This window comes from Trachymyrmex cornetzi, unplaced genomic scaffold (genome assembly GCF_001594075.2).
Source record: "Trachymyrmex cornetzi isolate Tcor2-1 unplaced genomic scaffold, Tcor1.1 scaffold262, whole genome shotgun sequence".
NCBI classification, from domain to species: domain Eukaryota; kingdom Metazoa; phylum Arthropoda; class Insecta; order Hymenoptera; family Formicidae; genus Trachymyrmex; species Trachymyrmex cornetzi.
This window is the reverse complement of record NW_017297292.1, coordinates 901305-921686: the sequence shown is the minus strand read 5'-3', so window position 1 is coordinate 921686 and position 20382 is coordinate 901305.

Sequence of the window (20382 nt, the reverse complement as noted above, 5' to 3'; positions counted from 1 at the left end):
AATTTTTATAATACTGTTTGCAATTTTGCAATAATTAAGTTTTTCGTAAGTTATGCAGAAATGAGCGTCTGACAAAATGGGCTCCAAAACTGACATAGCAGGCAATAATACCAACATTCCTATTCTATAAATAAGGATATATCCTATTCTGTAAAGAAAATTAATTTATGAAACTATAAACATTTAAAATGACATAATATTATCAATAATACAGTCACTATTATTTTAATTACGCAATTTGCAAAAGAACACCATAAGAATTTTCTTCTCAGGTTCATAAAATTGGTTTTTAGCTATTTTTGGTATAGAAATAAGCCACAAATATATGAATTATGAATTTGTACTTCTTTAATTAGCTAAACGGAGATCATGATTTTAGTATTAATAAAGTGCAATATTTAGTTTCTGAGAAATAAGGAGGGTGTCACTTTAGGAGACCTATATCAATATCGGCGACTTTCCTCTAATTTAATGTTTTTTTTTCGCAAAAGTATCGTTTTGTTTTATTGCTAATGAACCAAAGTTTAATATAAGTACAGAAATATTCTGATATCGTCAGTACTTTTGTTTACAATTTTGTTTAAACGTTAGGGGGTACAATATAGGCGACTTTTCCCTATATCGATATCAGTCTAAGGTTAATAAATTTATTTAGCTACATTGTTAAAAATAAAATGTTAACATTTTTGCTTGTCTAAAAATGTTCAATATACGTTTTTTAAATTAAAATTAACATTTTATGTTTTAATTGTGTATTTTAATATATTCGTTCTTCTTATTACATTATCTAGCAGTTGCGCGAGTAATGTTCTCTAACATAGATTGTATAATGAAAGAAACTAAAGATAATAAAAGGTAAACAATTCCAAAAGTTTCGTGATTAAAAAAGACGAGCTAAACTTTGTTTCGCTTTAGTGTCTTTCGAACACGATTGGTAAAGTTACGATTCCGAGAAGAAGGATCGTTAGACACTTGACGGACAGAAACTCGATTGAAAGTTCATTCCGCGTCGCTTTTTAAGAAAGTCCAAATAGCAAATAGACAATGCTAAAATAGAGTAAATACGAATCAATGAATGTTGATTGATCGAATGACGTTGTAAGCATGCGAGTCAATTATGAATATGTATTAGAATCACTGTAATAAAAGATCATTAGCGTAAACATTGATGAATTTTTGCCTTTGAATATTGCGCCAAGCATATAATTTATCTATTTGCATGCAGTTATTAATAATGCAAAGGAAAATTAATGCAATGTTCACGCTAAAAGTCATATAAAAGCCATATTATTATATTATAAATTTACTACGGAATAAATTTTACACCACTTTCTGTGTTGTAATTAACTTGAATTTGTTTTGGAAAAGGAATAAATCAATATAAATTACATTCATCAAGAATATAATTTTTCTCTCTTATTTTACGCATCAGAAGGCCTATTTTATGGATAAATAAATGTTTTTATGTTCTTTATAAGTTATGTTCTCTATAAGAAGACTTCAATAATTTTAGCAGTTCGCCATGGATCGTGATGTACGAGCAAATTTTAAATCCAATACGTTTCTCTTTGAAGAATCTGCACACGCGGCCAATAAATTTCACATTGTGTCGTCAGTGGTTGCCCCGACACTTCATTTCTGAGTGTCAGCGGTACCCTCCGCACGTTTGAACATCGCAAACGGTGAATGGAATAAATAAAGAGATACTTGATTTATATAACATTTTGACTTATAAAAAATTTAATGGCATTTCGAAAGTGACAACCACAGTAAAGCCGCATGAGATTGCTTTCAGGATTACTGAGGCCCAAAGAAAATGTAACACTTTATTTCGTTTGTTTAAGAATTTATAAAATATTGTATAACATATAATCTTCACACAGAATAGATTTTCACACAGGAAATATTCTGTATACATAAATGTTTTATATATAAATATTTCTAAGTATTTTTGTAAAAAAATGTTTAACAATGACTTCTGATTCTATAAATCTACGAGTATAATTCGATTATACAAATAATTTTACATCATGATAAAAATTTCGATCGTCACGGAACTTATAAACCTATAAATGATGTTTATGTCATAAAATTCTTTTTGGCACATGTTACTAAGGATTTAGTAGAACACATTCGTCATAGAATAGCGACCATAAACAACATTTGTGCGCGCACGTCCGTAAAGAATTATGGCTAATATAATCTGCATATAAAAACGTGAGATGCACAATTCCACGAAATTTTGCAAACTCTGACTTTCGAAGTTAAATGTTTCCTCAAATTAATGTAATATAACAGAACATTGTATTTTATTTATTTTGCACCAAAGTAACGTGGAATATTTTATTGTCTTATTACAAGCTGTAGAAATGTAGTATTATCGAAAAAATTCGAAAATACGCGAGATTTTTTTTTGTACATATTGTTAAAGGCAATGCCGATATCGATAACGCTCGTTCACAGATTTCCGCAAGCCTCATGTTTCCGAAATTCTCCTACGTGGTAGAAGATCATGCATAATCCACACAATAGCTGCCACGACAATCGGAGATTATGTGATCCACGGGCACATTCATCGCGACGTGTCGTACATGATAAACAGTGCGGAGGGGTATTGTCTTGCTAATGTTGAATTACAGGTAGAAAGTGCATGATTGCAAAATGAAAAAACGACGAGATTGTACATCAATTGTCGGACTCGGTCGTCAGTGACAGAAACTGCGACCTCCATCACGCTCATTAAAAAGTGCGCGAATGGATCGATCGCTTTGAGAAAGAGATAATTTTTCCTTGATAGAAGTCACGAGCTTGAAATATTTATTTCATTTTACCCTTCTCTGATAATTTGTTACATCTAATAATTTTCTTTCCTTGAATTTTATTTATTATTATTTTATACAGGTGTAAAACTAGACAGGTATAAAAAATTTATTCGTATGGGTATATTTATATATGTATTTTTTATATTTTTTATATAGATATATTTTTTTGTAGCTTAAATAAATTATCCATGTTGTAAATATTTTTATGACGGGTAAAATTCAAAGTAAAATCTGAAGGTCTACATATTAAATTGTGTAGTGCAAAGCACTCAAGTTTCATTGTTACTATCTTGAATTATTATTATTATTCTAGGTTAGACAGCGTACTTTAATTAATATTTTAGATTAGTTTTGTGTCCTGTTTATTTTATTGCCACTTGCATGGTATCTTCCGCTCAAAGTAAAAGGTAATCTTAACGACCTGATTTTACGAGTCCCAAAAGAATAGCTATCTATTTAAAACTTTGCAACAAATAAATTATTAGGACCTCGTTCTTGGATTCATTAAGGCCCTGTTCAAGAAGCCATTGTCGTATTTGTCCTAATTTCAAAAAGTTCTCCTTGCTGCAGTTACGTTAAACATTTTATCTGTATATTCTGACTTAATTGTTTCCAAGATTTACGCATTCTAGATTTCATTCTAGATTTTGTCTTCACTTTTTGCGTTATTTCTTAATGGAAGCAATCTTTCCTTCTATAATGATAAACTGTGTAAACTTTATTTAAATATTAAGCAATTAAAAAAATAAAAACGTACTCTTCTAAACAATCTAACGCATTGTATGTATATTAAGTTAAGTACAACTCCCTTATTAAGTACAATTCCCGGTTTTCTAGGGACAGTTCCCAGATTGAACTTTGTATCTCCGGGCAAAGTTTGTCCCCTAAATGTCCACAGTTTCCAATGAATATTCCTGCATGAATTTGTCATTCTTGAATTATTTACACGAAAACAATGTTATTAGGGTAAAGTTGTTAAAAGCGCAGCTCCTAAATCGCAGTAACTAGCTTTTTTATAAGTTCAATTATTATATTTATACACTTTCTTACGGATTATTTGAGAATTATGTACATGGTACTGCAACGCTGGTGCGTTACACTCGTAACATAAAGCGCAGTAGAAATGTTAGAAGTGCCAAAGTGTTCGCGGTTATCGCCGTGTTGTGATCCATTGTTAATGCCAACGTTTCATGAATCTTGCCGTTTACGAAACGTTGGCATTAGTAATGGATCACGACACGACGATAACCCACAAACCCTTTCGCACCTCTGAAATAAATACCCGTGAAAACTTTAAAAATATTATCAGAAACGTTGTTATCTACTTAAATAAAAAAACTCGTTATGACGTTGCTATTATTTAACATTTTATAACAGTATTGCAAAAAATGTAAGTTAAGTAGCTCCTATTTTTATAATTTGTCGTGATTAGAATACTGTTAGAATTAGATTAATAATATTACAATATTTTCTTTATCTCTTCAAATTACTTTATGTCAGCATATTTTGCAAAAAAATTTAAATCTATTCCCGGATTTGGTTTGGTAACCTTATGTCAAGTACAAGTGTATATTAATTTACTTTCTTTTCATAAATTAAAACAACGGTAAATATTTTAATAATTATTATGTGAATGTGTGATAATATCGCGAGGGGGTAACCACTAGCTGAAATATTGTCCCACAGATTACATGATTTTATCTGATTACAAATAATTTCTTTCATTACTATGAAGTAATTTGGTGAAATATACGATTTTATTTAATATTATACAATTATTTCTCGTGGTTGCATATGTAATTATCGGATTATACATAGAGATTTTATATAAATTTTATAATGATTTCAAGGATTCTGTCCCACGATTACATTAAGTTACCCACTCGTAATACCGATCATTTATTTAAATTGATGTGAAATGTAAGGAATACTTGTTAGACATTTATCTCGTGAATTAAATATTTCACAGTAACGACGAATGTAAGTTGGCAAATAGTGTTCGATGCTCGTTTATTGCAGTGTGCAAGTATTTTGTGGCCACCTTACTACCATTCGTGGGATTCGAACAGCCGTGCATCGTCGCGTTATTATCCTTTGAAACGAAATGGCGACAAGTACCAAGAGAAAACGCGACCATTCCCTGCGGATAATTAGTTCGCGTGCGAAGTGAACTTTCAAGGCGATTAATGTTTCGAAGTTGTAGTTATTTTGGTGAAACATATACATATATATGCAATTTATATTTTTAAATTAGAAATTAGAGCAATAAAAAATGAGAGAAGAAATATTTTTAACTTCTTTTTTTTACGTAGCGACAAGTGTATTTAAATTTTATTTACTGAAATTGGTATTAAACATTCAACATAACATTTAAATACATTGGTATGCAATTTTTGAAGAAATTTAAGAAGATAGAATTGCTGTTTCCTTTTAATATCGTGAAATAGTAAACTGCTGTATCAAGCAGTAGTTTCTTTTAATTTCTTTGTTTATTACCTTCGCCCCGTGATTACAAATTCACGCACATATTCCGTCGGGAATGAGTTTAGTTTGTGCCGTGTCTCTTATCTACAAGTATACACCTTTCACCCTTTGTGATACACAGTAACACACATTGTGCGACGAGAGTGTGTGCTTTAGTTTTCGTAATATTACTTACCCTACCTTCTGTGAAATGAGTATGAACACACATGCGGATGTTGATAACGAAGTCACTGGTGCATCTTAGCTTACAATAAGACGCGAGAGAGTTCACGTTGTTTAGAAACCCTTTGAACGAATATGCCGACGCTTCGTAACGGAATACCCACAGGGAGAGTTATATAAGAATTCTACGTTCCGCCGTTTACTAAGTTGCTCAGCCGAATTGTCGGAGGAAGTTCGCACGGAACTAGTTTGATGAGACTGGAAATTGCTGCGTTAGACAAAGCTTAGATGATCTTTGTAGTCTAGTCGGGCGTTCACGCAGATTCTATTCAACTATATCGATCCGTTCGATTTACGAGCAATACTAGAAATCCACTATATTCTGTAAGTTAATTGAATAAATTTTATGGGCGAATCTTCGTTACTACAATATAAAAAAGATTTCCAGACCCAGTGCTTTTACTCTTTACTTCGTCTATCGTAAAATAAGATCGATATAGGGACAATTATGTTACTATTCTCAAGACAGCATAGATCGATAAGTTTTCGTTTGCGCATTCCGAAACATTCGATTGCCCTCGATATTTCAATTATTAATAACTTTTTATCTGAAGGTATGCAAATAAAAAATCAACTTTTTTCAGAATGTGCAAACGAAACTCTATATCGATTGAGAGACTAGTTAAATTTAATTTGCTTGTGGTTGGAGAACTAGTAGTAGTAGTGTGAAATTAGTTCCCATAAAATTGTTTTTTTTAATAACATTTTTACCAGAAGTGTGCAAACAAAAATTCGAAATGTGCATACATGTGCAAACGATGAGCAATCGAATAAACTATAGAAAGTGAATTTTTTTTAAAGTTGGAAGCCAACTTTACACGGATATATAACATCAAATAAAAATTTCTTCTAAATATATATAAGAAAATCTCAACTTAAATTTATATGTAATATTATTTCTAAAACAATGATCTTATTTAACTCGAGGGAGGAAAATAAGAATTATTAATCTAATTTTAATATTGTTTTACTTTACTTTGCATAAGATGAATTTAGTACGTCAAGAATATTTTTATCTCTTTATCAGAAATCCTTTCTGTGAGGATATAGACTATCATAAAAATCAGAATTTGCATCTGAAATTCACTTTAATTCTAAAATCTTGGTTTACTAGATCTTTGTATCGTTAAATACACTTATTTGGTTTACTAGAGAAATTTAATGAATATTATATCACAGATTTCTATATTTAATGATTACACGCTCTGCTCAGAAATTGTAATGAAGAAATATTTTCGACGCAAAATATTTCACGGTTTAGATTCGTGAGCTGCGATATTTATTTCCCGAGAAATTATACGCGCTTCAAGAAAATCCTATTTAAAAAAATTCTCAACTTCCTTCGAGCATATTGATAATGAAAAACTCATTGGTGCATGGTTCATTCCATTCAATCACTTTGCAGAAATACGCATTTCATTTAACGACTACTTATCTTTTTTCTGTTCATGTTAGTGCAATGTGTGTGTATTTGTGTAAATAGATGATAAATATTCATATTGTATCGTGCTTTGCATTATTGGATTTTGAATATACGTATTATATAGCGATTAATGAATTTGTATACTGCATCAATAAATACTTTTTGATTGACAATTACTATTTGCGTAACGTTAAAACAAGAAAGCGGTGAAATAAAAAACTTGAACTATTTGTGCGGTTTTCAACTTAACATTAGCAGATAATTATTTAGAAAACAATATTCGGTACTATATATATAAACGTTAAAAATATTATAAACATATCTTAAAACAAAACGCAGCATTGTCTATGAAATTTTTCAGCAACAATTTTTTATTAACAGAATATTTGTTTCCCTTTATTTATACTAAACAAATTACATTTAACAGTGCGTCTTTTGCAACAAATTTTACTATTAAATTTTACAATAACAAAGTTCACCAGAAATAAATTTTAAAATAAATAACCTTTTACAATGATTAATATTCTTGTGTGATATTGATGAATTTTAAAAAGTCATTATTAACAACTGCTTCTTTTAATTGCTAAATAAATATTGGCTTATTTTTTTTTGGCAACAAACCAATACATAAGTTGGCTATTATTTATATTTCTTACAAATGACCTACGAATAATATTAATATATTCATACATAGTGATATGCTTTTAATGAATTTTGATAGAGATAATTTTATTTTTTATTATTATTGTATTATTGTTAGAGATTTATTTAGTATTCGATGTCATTATATTTTAATAATTTATTTTAAAAATTATGATATTTCTGATATTTTATCTAAATAAATAAATAGGGTGGTATTGGACAGGCCCGAGTAGAAATTGTATTATATTGCTTCAGAATGTGTGCTATATGCTCATCGGAGCATGTATCCTGTACTAGTTATCCTATACAGTGTTTGATTTGAATTCACCGATTACGTTGGATTGAGGAAATCCCCGGGGCGGCTTCTCTCTCTCTCTCTCTCTCTCTCTCTCTCTCTCTCTCACACACAACGTATTCCAAGTTAAAGGGATCATACGTACATGATCGTACCGTTTGTATGTGATGTCTTCAATAATCAGTTGAGAAGCGAGTAATTAGCGTGTAATTTCACCTTGTTGTTGAATCTTGGCAGGATGAAGCAGATGTGCAGTGAACAGCTGCATATTTCATAAATACACTAATCCATATACAGATTATCTGTTTCTATTCGCAATTATGTTTGTAGAGTAATCGAAAATGTAGGGGGAAGTCGCCTATATCGTACCTCCTAACATTTAAACAAAATTGTAAACAAAAGTACTGAAGATATCAGAATATTTCTGTACTTATATTAAACTTTGGTTCATTGGCAATAAAACAAAACGATACTTTTGCGAAAATAAACATTAAATTATTGTTTAAATTAGATCTTAAAAAAAGTAACTTTTGGTACGATTTGGAGACCGGGTCGTTAAATTGTATCACTTGGTTCCTAAATCGTACTTCTAATACAGCAAACAAGCTGATATTGCTTATTGTCATTTTGACAAGATGTTAAAATAACATCTTTAACGTTAAAATGTCAGTTTGTTTACTGGAAAAATAAACAAAATTAATTGAACACATTTATTAATAAATTTATTTTTAATTTCAAACTGAGTATACATATTTAAGTAGGTATAATAAAAACTTTTCTATTATAAAAACAAAAATTAGACTCTGTGTTTTTTAAACTCATTTAAGAAAATAAAGTAAAAAGCAATACTTAAATTGACTTAAGCTATCATTGCACTATATTTCAGAATATTAAAATCCCAGATATTTTGAAAAAATAAATTTTGGAAATAAAATCAATTACGGATTTTTCCGTCACAATAAAACAGATTCAATAGAAAGACTCAATAGAAAAAATTAATAGAAAGACTCAATAGTTGATAAGTAATGACTGTCTTGAGTGCTTATTTAAACAGTTTTGGTAAATGTCAGGGTTGTCACTACAGGTTTCGTGCAACCACTTAGAGCACCTGACACACTGAAACCAGTCCACTGTAGGTCCTTTTTTATCATAATAATAATCTCCACATATTGCTCGCGTCACTTGCAAAAATTGTACCGGTACAATATAAAGACCAGTGACAAGTACGATTTACCCAACTCTCTCTATTTTAAAAAATTTGCTAATAACAACATAACTTACAAATATTTTGCTAATTTGATGCTATACTCGAAAAGAGTTTAAATATCAATTATAACCATGAAGGACACTATAATTCAATTATCCACCTTATATTGATAACACCTTAGGTAAATTGTATCAAAACTTAAATCAGACACCGAACAAAATCAATTTTGAATGTCACTGGTAAACAGACGACTTGAAGATAAAATTTAAATGATAGTTCTTAATCCATATTACCAGCGTCACATCAGTGTCATTATTTAAAAAAAAAATGTTTCGTTTAGAAAATACAATGGAGGTATGATTTAACCGTCGGTACGACTTAGCCAACTCTTTCCTATATGTATTCACATTATCAAAAATATAAATGTTTCAAGAACTGTAGAATTCATTGAGTACTATAAGATTTTATGGTTTAAATTGATTTTTTTATTGTGATACTGATTTTCTTGAGGTGCTGGAAGTTAGCATTTCAAATTTTCAAGTGTTATTTTTTTAGTTAATATTAAATCAACGAAACTATTTCTAAAATCTATCAGGAACTATAGAACTATTACAGGTGTCAATGAAACTTGCATCAAAACTTGCGGTTTCAAAAGATGAGATGCTAACTTCATACACGCAAGTTTCATAGAATATTTTATTGTTACATTTGATCATCTATGTAAATTTTCAAGAACACGATTTTCTTATTAATTTAAAAGTTCTACTACAAGACAATATTTAAACTACTACAGAACAGTAGGAAAAATGTGCATAAAGAAATGGGGACTATGCAGGGAAGTAAACAAAAGACTATGGATTAAGATGATGTACTTAATTTTTCGACAATAAAAAATCCTTACCTATAAAAAAACATTGCTGATCACTTTTCGTATGATTCTTCTGTTTGTAACGTTCCTAAAATTTTTTAAGTGGGAGTTAACGTGACAAGTTTAATGGAAATTTAACATATGTAATTACGTACTAGATTACGACATTCTATAAAGACTGCTAAATCCATATATAATAACAAACTGCTCTCGAAACTTAACATTAGACTAAGAAAGTTCGCTTTTTGCAATAAACAAGTATTCTATTAAAGCATGCATTAACGCCTTCAACATGTGCATCTTTCCGCGCCAGGAACCTAATCAGTTCTAAGTATCTTATGTACTCTTACGGGAAGTTATAGGATACACGATATATTAGCACAGTTCGCTCATGCGTGATAAAGAGGTATTCTCAAGCGGTATCTCTGTTCTCGCACTCGTTCCATCTCCCTGCAAGCGGTACCCAAACTCTTCGGATACTGGTTTGCGAAGAGCGGTAGAAACAACTAGAAGATATATGAACGAGGAAGTAAGAAAGTATCATATAATTTTTAAATTATTCATCAAAACGCACTCTTGACACGTCAAAGAAGAACATCGCGTTCGATATTTCTTGACTGAACATTCAGCTCCTTAGGATATCGATAGTAACGTAGCGAAGGTTCAGCGAGGTGTCTGGCGAAGACAAATGAGGATCTTCCAGTTGTCGTTCCACGTGATGAAAGTCTCAATCGTTAACGATTGTCACTACATTCTTCTTGTACGCTACATATCAGCTTTGTAATGTTACGAGTGTGTCATACACTGTTAAATTCATAATTAGATTATACTCAATTTGACTTATTTAATTATTTCTATAAATTGCCAGTGTTTTTAATCAAAATGATTGGTTTATACGTTTAGAGCCAGCGAGAAACTAAAATTAATCTTATTAAAGAATTTTATAACAATTGCAAAGCTGTTTTTTGTACTGAAATTTTCTGCTGAACACAGCAGTGTATTACATTTGACACTCAAATTTAGTTTATTTTTTACTAAATGCATACGTTTATATGGACGTTGTTTAGTTTGAGATTAATCACACAAAGTTGATTTGCATTTTGATGCAGCACATGGAAATTAAAAGTAATAAAATATTATTTAACTCAGGGGATTATCATTGCTTTTTTTTATATCTAACAGTATATCTCGCGCGTATATCACAAACAGAAGACTCCGACGGATAAAATTGCAGTAAACGATGAATTTATGCTTCTTTCCGATGTTCTTCTCTGCATTACGTGCAGTTTAATGCTCAGACACGCTCTACACTTAAAAAGTTAAGAGTTCTTCGAAGAGGTCAGAGTAGAATGTTATTAAAAACTTGAATTATCGTGGCCGTACTAGGCGAAATATGGTGAACGGCTGCATGTTATTGAAAATTGACTTTCTATATTAAAAAAAAAAAGACAATAGACGACCATAATGAAATTTGTAAAAATGAAAAAAGGACTTCACACTTTTTATATTGCCAATATGTAAAAGTTTAAATTAAAATTCTTTAGTTGCGGTATTGAGGCACTATCTAACTGTACCTAAAATAATGTCGTCGAGAGTTTTCGACATTGGAACTTCGGTCTAACTTCCGAAACTTCCGCGCCTGTAAATACAGAAAAGTTGAAGTGCCCGAAACTTTCCGTTTGGATGAAAAATTTTATTTTTACATGTGTGTATGTATGTGTGTGTATGATCGTAACTTTCATTTAAACTTATATTCAATTTTCGTAAATTTGATTCACCGCTCTCTCATCAAAACTATTATAATGTTCAGCACGTGTATGCGACTCTATTATTCGATTTTATCTGTCATATTATATTGCATCGTTACTGCGTAAAAATTCACAAGAAACAGAATAGAAAGTCGAGCTAATTAGCCACCCGCGAGATTACTACCGTCTTATTCTCGCTACTACGGATTCTAATTCACGGTTTAATTTGCGTGCTCACCGCATGCGAATCTCAAATTATCGAGAAAATGAGGGGAAGGCAGGTAGTTGTTTTTGTAGTCGAGCGTAATCAAATATAAGCGCCAGGCTGGATAATACAGAGAAGGGAATTAAAAAAAGGAAAAAGTGGTTGAAAAGTCTAAGCAACTGGAGAAGCTTCTGAAAATTGAATACATTAAACCGACGCTTGGCAGTATGCCGGTTTAACAAATAAAGCGCATGTTCGGCACAAACTACCGATGTGCGTACAGAGATTACTTTAATTTTGCGCTTTCCAAGGTCTGAGATTATAGCTTGGCATGGTATTTGGTTTCTCACAGAAAGAATGCAATCCGTACAGCTTGCGTTTATAACTAACAAACAGTTTCTCCAATATCAACTTTCGGCCGATTTGATTACAAAACTCATCTGATAGGAGCAACAGAACCAGAATTTTAACGTGAATTCTGCTTAATACTCGGATATTTTGATATTTATATTTTTTGTACATGCTGATACGTAGACTGAGCTCTAAATGGAAAAGCGTGAATTATCGATATAATAAACGTGATTAAATTAAGAATGTAAGTATCACTCGTACAATTCCTGCAAAGTAAATTGAAATTGTGTTAATATTAATATTGTAAATAAACCTTTATTTTAAAAGTTGTGAATAATATTATATTCTTAACAACACATTTTGCAATATATTTACTTTATTTATTATTAAAAAAAAATTTTTAATAACCCAAATAAATAAATTTTGCTTATTTACTGAATAATTAATCTGTGCATCGCAATAAAACTTTACAAAAATTATTCTGAATGTTTAAAGTGCTTACTTAATAAAAAATTGAGGTCATCATTTCTTAATTACATTTTAGAGTACACTTCTATTTTTAATGGAAATAATCTTTTTGTCATTGTATATTTTACAGCCATTAATATCTAAAGAAATCAGAACAAATTTAATTATTATGTTAGAATCACAATTTAATCACAATGTTAAACACAATTACTCTTTTATTGCACGTCACTGTATTGTCATAAAAAAGAGTTTATCATAATAATTATCATGCTGCAAATTGGGAAAATTCTGCGTTTCAAGTTCTGGCGATCATATAGGTACGCTATCTTCGTCGCCGTGGCTCATCGAATCACGGCGATATCGGTAATCTATATCACCGGCACGTATTTCCGTGGCTGGTAATAATGCCAGTCCGGTACTGATGCTGAACTATGTGGGTGCTTCGTGACCGTCTGAATTTGCGCCAAGTTAACCACGGTATCCCGACGTTTTCAGTCGCCCAGTCCGCATGAACTCCTACATTGCCCGCCCACTCTTCTCACCTTACCACGTGCCGCTAGGTGAATAGGTAAATTTAATCTGATCCCAGTCCATCCAAGTCCTAACTTACGTATCCAAATCCTATTAAGTTGGTCCGATTCGTCACTTCCATGATATTCGTGGGAAGCGCTGCGTCATGCAATTATTTGAATTGCTTTGAATTACTCTGCTCCTCACCGTGTAAAGCTGCTCGCGTAAGGATTGAATACCGCAAACTTATTAAAAAATATAACAAGACAGCAAATATATATAGTAAATTCTAAAACGGCGACAATCCGTTCTGCGAATAACTTCAAAAAGTCTTACAATATAAATACGAATTTATATATACGCGAATTGGAGTATATTTTTTTCTTAGATTTTTTAATTTTAGTATAAAAATGAATCATTTTAGTTTTACTATGTATTTTTTAATATGCAGAACAAAACTGCATTAATTCTGAAATGATGTTGAAGAAGATTAAAGAAAGATAGAAATTTTTATTTTTAACAATCGTTACACTAAAATAATATAAGATAAAAGTATAGCTATTATTATTAATTATTTTCTTACATTATAAGCAAATTCCATCTATGTCTCTTTGCATTAAGAGAACTTCTGTGTGAAATATTGAAACGATATATTAACCGAAAGAGACAAACTTAACGAAATGGGTTAGTCTAGCGAAACTGTTTCGTATAATTAATACCAGTAGCCAATCCTTGCAGGCGTCGCACTTGCGCGATTTCAGTGACTCACGTACGCGATTCGACAGCGCTAAAATTGCTACTGCTTCTGACAGTTTCAACCCTGAGAAGTTTAACGATCGCCATCATTTCTCGAATTCGTTTCGCCGTTTGCATCATGCAATTTTCAATGAGAGTGGTATCTAACTCTTTTACATACGCTTTGGTGGGCGATATGCATGCCCGAAATATCTTCCAACGGAGTATCTCTGCTTATAAGGACTCTGCATATTTTACTGTACTTACCTGCAGTCAGTCGTTGGCAGAGTTTTCGAGTGTATACGCCAGATCGTTTTGCACAGAAAGTAGTCCACGTGATAAACTCCATGTCAGAAGCAGTTTAACCTGCATTCATTAACCAAAAATTCGATAAAATTAATTGCAAAGAAGGTATTAAAAGACAAATAGGCGTGTTTAGTACATTATTATTATTTCTCAGTATTTTTATTGCGTTCAGCAGAAAAGATAGCTTTACAACTGTCGTAAAAATTTTGAATATGATTGATTTATACATTTAGTTCCAGTGAGGAACTAAGGATAAGACCAATCATATTAAAGAACTTTACAACAGTTCCAAAGGTGCTTTTTTCTGCTGAATGCACTCTTTGTCACTTATCTAATTATGCTCACATATCTACTCGTTTAATTTATATGTCTTTATTTTTTAATCTTTTACTTACATATAGGGGATAGAAAATAATATCAACACTTAAGATATATATACTATTTACTATTTTGTTAATAAGAATTTGTCTCATCAATTTGTCTTTGATACAGATTCTTGTTGGAATAGAGTTATAATATAGCAACTGCTACAGTGCAATATTATACTATTCTTTTAGCAGAACATCTAATTGCTTAAAAGATATTGGAGGAAATGTAATTCTTATTCTGCTCTTTAAAACTATATATAAATGATATTTAAATTAGGCGATTGCATTTGGTCAAAAAAGATGAAGTTTTGAAGAACAGAAGAGAGCAATTTTGGATAATAGAGTGAAAAAAAACTTCCTTCTTCAATATTATTTATATAAATAATTGAAGGATGTTTTATATTGAAGAATGGTATGATACTTCATTGGTAACTATTTAAGTATTGAATGACTATTCTAGAATAAAATTCGTATAATTAAAAGCAAATAATGGGCCGACCTCTTATCAATAAAACAAGTAGTAAAATAAATTTCTCGCAAACTTTTAGAAATGCATAATTCTTCAAGAATAATATTGACAATGTCTAACAGTCTAATAAATTTGGCTTAATTATAATAATTTATGTTGTTCTTCTCTTCGCTTTTTGTCGACTGGAATTAATTTTGAAGAAACGAAGATTGCGAAAAATATATTGACTCATCCAGCTGTTAGCTAGGGTCAGCAATTTAATTCGCGGGCATCCTGATAAATTGCTTCCAATTCTTTTTGCTACTTGAAAAATATCTAACATTAGATAGCCTTTTCACGAAGAAATAAGGAGTAGATGATCCGGCACATTCCGTTTGCTCATAGTAAGGATCATTGGCGAAAATTACTGTAATCTCAAAAACTCACCCTCGCGCGCGCGATACTTATCCTGATACAGCTTCCCTGACATCCGTTAAGTTAAAAGTCACCGATTTGTGGATACAAGATCTGTCACCATTACGCTTAATGGATTTTTAATGTCGGTCTCGGAATTTTCTGCGGCAATAACGACCACGTCGGATTGTTGATAATGTTTGTAAAAACTTTCATTCCTTTATGATTTTTAACGAAGCTCCATTATAAGTACATCTTAGCGAGGCGTATTAATTAAATTTTTACAATCAGGCATTTATTTTTTGTAAGTTCCAAGTCTAATACAAATTAGGAAGTACTCTTTGCAGTATTTATTTTGACGAAAGTAATCGGAACTGTTACGATTTATTTCATTCTTAATATTTATATAATATAGATTTATTTATATTGATTCAGAACTGTATCTATTGATAAAAAAGATATAGGACATCTTTTTTAAAACATGTTTCATTGACGAAATGAAAAGAAGTTTTTAACTTTTTTTGATCTTTTTATCTAATAAATTATGAAAACATTTTTATGTCATAAAATTTAAGACGTATAGAATTACTGGTCTTTTTATTTAAATTATGAATAACATTTTTATGTCGTAATTTTGAAAAGCACAGAATTATGTATTTTTATTAAAAATTGCCATAATTCTCATATTATGGCAACAATATCGCAGTTTTACATTATTCCTACGCTTCTTCCTGTCTTCTGAATATTTTTCCGCGAAACGAGATTACGAGATGAAATGCATCACTCACGCTATATTAACTTGCATCATATTTTTCTACTGACAGAATGGGTATTCTGGTTGAAGTTAATCGCATTGGTGCTTTCTTTCCGTGTCTGAGTGGCACGTTTCTTATTCGACTAAAATTACCTTGTTAGATCTCGCAAATCTTCATATCTTCGAATAGTTACAAGACAAAGAATGATTACGCGCGTAAAATGCATACTTTAAGGTAAACTGTAACAAGTATGAAAAGGAATGAGGATGAGAAAGCAGGCAGCATCCCTTTAGAAACACCTGTAGTACCTGTCAGCCGTCAATCGTCGGTGGTTTTAAAAGCAATTAATTTGCACGGCAAGATCGAAAAGCCAAAAAGCGTGACTTTGGCTACCTGCTTCGATCGATCATCCCTTCGCGCGGATGAGCGGTTTTACCTTAGTAATGCCATCTTCCCCGCCTTCCTGCCACCCGTCTGCTACCCTCCGTCCCTTTCACCCTTTTCGAACAAACCACCTATACTCTCGACTGATTCCTGCTTGCACGAAAAGGTTTCATCCACCTAGAACAGATTCTCATACATACCCTTTATCATTGCGTTTGGTTTGCCTCGAGACTTCTCTTTCGCCAGTTCTATTTTCTCTTCTCTTCCTTCTTCTCCGTCTCTCCTAGACTTACCAGTCTTTTAGCATCTCCATCCATAAGTCTAACTTTGGTGATTATATCAATTCCGAATCAATTTTACATCCCCCTCCTGTCTCACTGCCGTCGCGTCATTGAATTACAAGGGGTGAATCGCTTCGAATACTGCAGCCGCTCGATACGGGAATTAATGGGAGCGACGTTACCCATTTAAGCGTTCGATATGATAGCCGACGTCGATGGAAAATACGGTCACTGGAAAACTACACTGCCTTCGGCATGTATCTTGTCATTTTAATGTTTGGTATTATTCTTTCTCTCAGATGACAATACATTATCACATCGAATCGGTTCTCAAATAGTTTAAAAGCATGTTCCATTTAACACTGTATCTTGATACGATTCTTGCATTACTGGGAATATAAATTGCTGAGTCTTTTTCGATTTAATACGTTTACATAAAAGTTACATAGAAAAATAAGAGTAATATCGAAAGAAGTAACTGCTTTTAAAAATCATTATTTGCTTCTCTTATTATCTGCTTAAGCCATTAAGGATCAAGATAATTTTTTTCTCAAAATTTAAAATCGTTTTAATGGCAATTTTGCGACCATTGGTCCAAAGCAATTTAAAAAGTTGACCTATTTTTTTTGGTCGAAAAATCGACCAGCAGTCCTTAATGGATTAACTGATTTGATTTGTTAGCTTTTATTTTTGATAAAAACATACAAAATTTGTTATATTAAAGATTTGTATGAGTAAGCAAGTTATTATTTGTAAAAATTTATTTTAATCGCTTTATATATGTTGCGTGACGGCCGTTATATTAAGCGTTGAAATATTTAAGTAATTTTATCAACAGGATTAAGAGAATCAAGTGTTACATTTAGATAAAAATTTTTTAATTTGCATCTCTAAAATTTATAAACTTGTCCGCACGAAAACCTTTATATTATAGAACATCCCAGGTTTCGCGATTTATTCCGGTCGAATATGATTTACTCAAAGGTATTATTAATTTTTCTGGGGTAAGTTGTTTTTCATTGATAAACTTTAAACACACACACACACATAACTCCCCGATGAAAATTAATCCCATTTTCAGAACAATACTTTATATCAAGATAAGAGCTTTAATCCTTCAAATTAGAGCGCTTATCATCATGCAGGATCGATGTAAACTAATATAATAGTCGACTACATATACCGGCTGAAATCAATCGCTTACATCTATGCACGCATTGTCCGTTTACATAACACATATTATGTATCTATCATCAATATCATCTCTCTTCTATACATCATATTTATCACAAACTCCGCTTTTCAATACAACGTTTTAATCCGAGAATAACCGTCTGGGATATTTTTATATCTTGAATAAAAAAATGTAAGTTATTGTAAATTACTGTTTTATATGGATATTGTCGAACATGTTTTAAATAGAGAGGTAACTATTTTTGATGAATTTTTAAATATGCAATTTTATTAATTAAAATCTTTATTTTTTAGAAATACTGTCATAATGTATTGCTTAACGTACTTATATTTAATATTTGTTTAGTTCATTCTTACTTTTTTTTTTAGAAAATTGCGATTAAATCCATATTCATAATATTTTCAAGTACTAGTAAATCGAAAAACAATTATTAATATACAATATATGTTAGTAACAATGATTTTTATTAGAGTGTAAAAACACTTTAGATAAAATACAGTTTACATTAAAAAAAATCATATTTCTGGATTAATTAACTATCCGAGGCACAAAGGGAAAAATAAAATTCTATATCAAAGTCTAAAATCCAATGAAGTTTCCTTATTTGGAAAATAAGAAGACAATACAGTAGGTGCATCTCAAAACAAGAATGCGAATCAAGTCGCTCGTGACTTTAAATGAAAAATGGATTTAATTTATATTTGTTACCAATTATTTTGATACTAAAGTATACACAATAAAACTTCCTTTCTAATGAGTCAAAAATAGATAGTTACTAATTCATGTTTGCAAAATGACAAAGTGAGATTAATTCCTCTTCATTGCTAGACAAAATCCAAGTCCATGGCATAGGCGATTTTTTTCGCGCACAGCTCGCGAAAAATTAACAGGAGCATTGTCCGGCTAGTCTCGACATTCGTGTTCGACTATAGTCGAGTACCTCGTCCGTGTCCTTCATGTCCTGTACATTCTGTATGGCGAGTGCTCTGTATATATTCCATCGGTCGATTGCGTTATGTACGACAATCGAGTACATTATATCGAGTGTATTAAAGTGAATATACGACGATTCGGCGTGTGATGTGAGTCCGCCCTCGCGACTTTCGATGAAGATCTGCTGCAGTTTTTTCGCACGACACTTTTCGCTGGCAATTATGTTTCCGCAATCTCACCGTAAATACACCAAGGATAAGCAGTTAATTAATAGCTGCCAAATTGATACCCGACTCGAGCGCGGATTGTCATCTACTGTAATCGTCGCAAGCATCCTGTGTGGCTTAATGTTCTATTGTCCGGCGTATGCCATTGCTAACCATCTATTACTGTCTGCTATTCCACTTTGTGCGGTGAGCATATAGCATTCGCTCCCATGAGAGATGGGACCCATGTCGCAAGTAGTATATATAATATTCGGATCTCGAACACTGCGGAATTGTTTTTCTAATTACACTTAACCCTTCGGTTCCACAATACGAGAACATAATACGAGAACAACATAGGTACCAACTTGGGCATATTCAACACTGACCCCTTCCACCTCATTGTGTTATCTTTAATTTTAGTTCAACTTATTTTTTATTTTTTATCTGGTTTTAAAAATTTATAGAAAAGAAGATTAGAATAAAGAACCAATTAAACCGAGATTAAATAATAGTTAATCTACATTGGTAAAAGTGGATAATTCGATTGCTTAATATTTTTTCAGAAAAATGAATATTTGTAAAAAATGGTTTTCGATCGAAATGCTAAACATTATAAGAAATATGAATGTACCATGCAAATGTATGTGTTAATGCCTTTGTTAATAATAAAAAATTTTCTTTATTAATAAAAAGTTTGTTTAAAAAGTTTTTATTAATAAAAAAAATTATAAGCAGTACAAAAAGCGTTAGAAAAAAAAATCGGATATGCCATAACAAGAATTGCACCAAAGGATTAATGATAGAACAAGTCGAATTAATTATGACACACTGCGATGTAGAAATAAAATTGATGGAACCTATAACAGTTCTATCATACACGAATTTTTTAAAATAATTTTGTGACGTCACGATTATTGTTTCACCGTCTTTGCACGAATAGGATTCGATGGCACGAAATAGCTTTGTTCGTAAGAATCACATCTGAATCAGCATTCTCCGCAGCGACGTAGCGAAATTCGATTGATACCGCTAGGGATGCTGAACATCTAACGTTAGTCAAACACGTGAATTTCTCTCGTATTATCCTCTTGTCTAATTACATCACAATG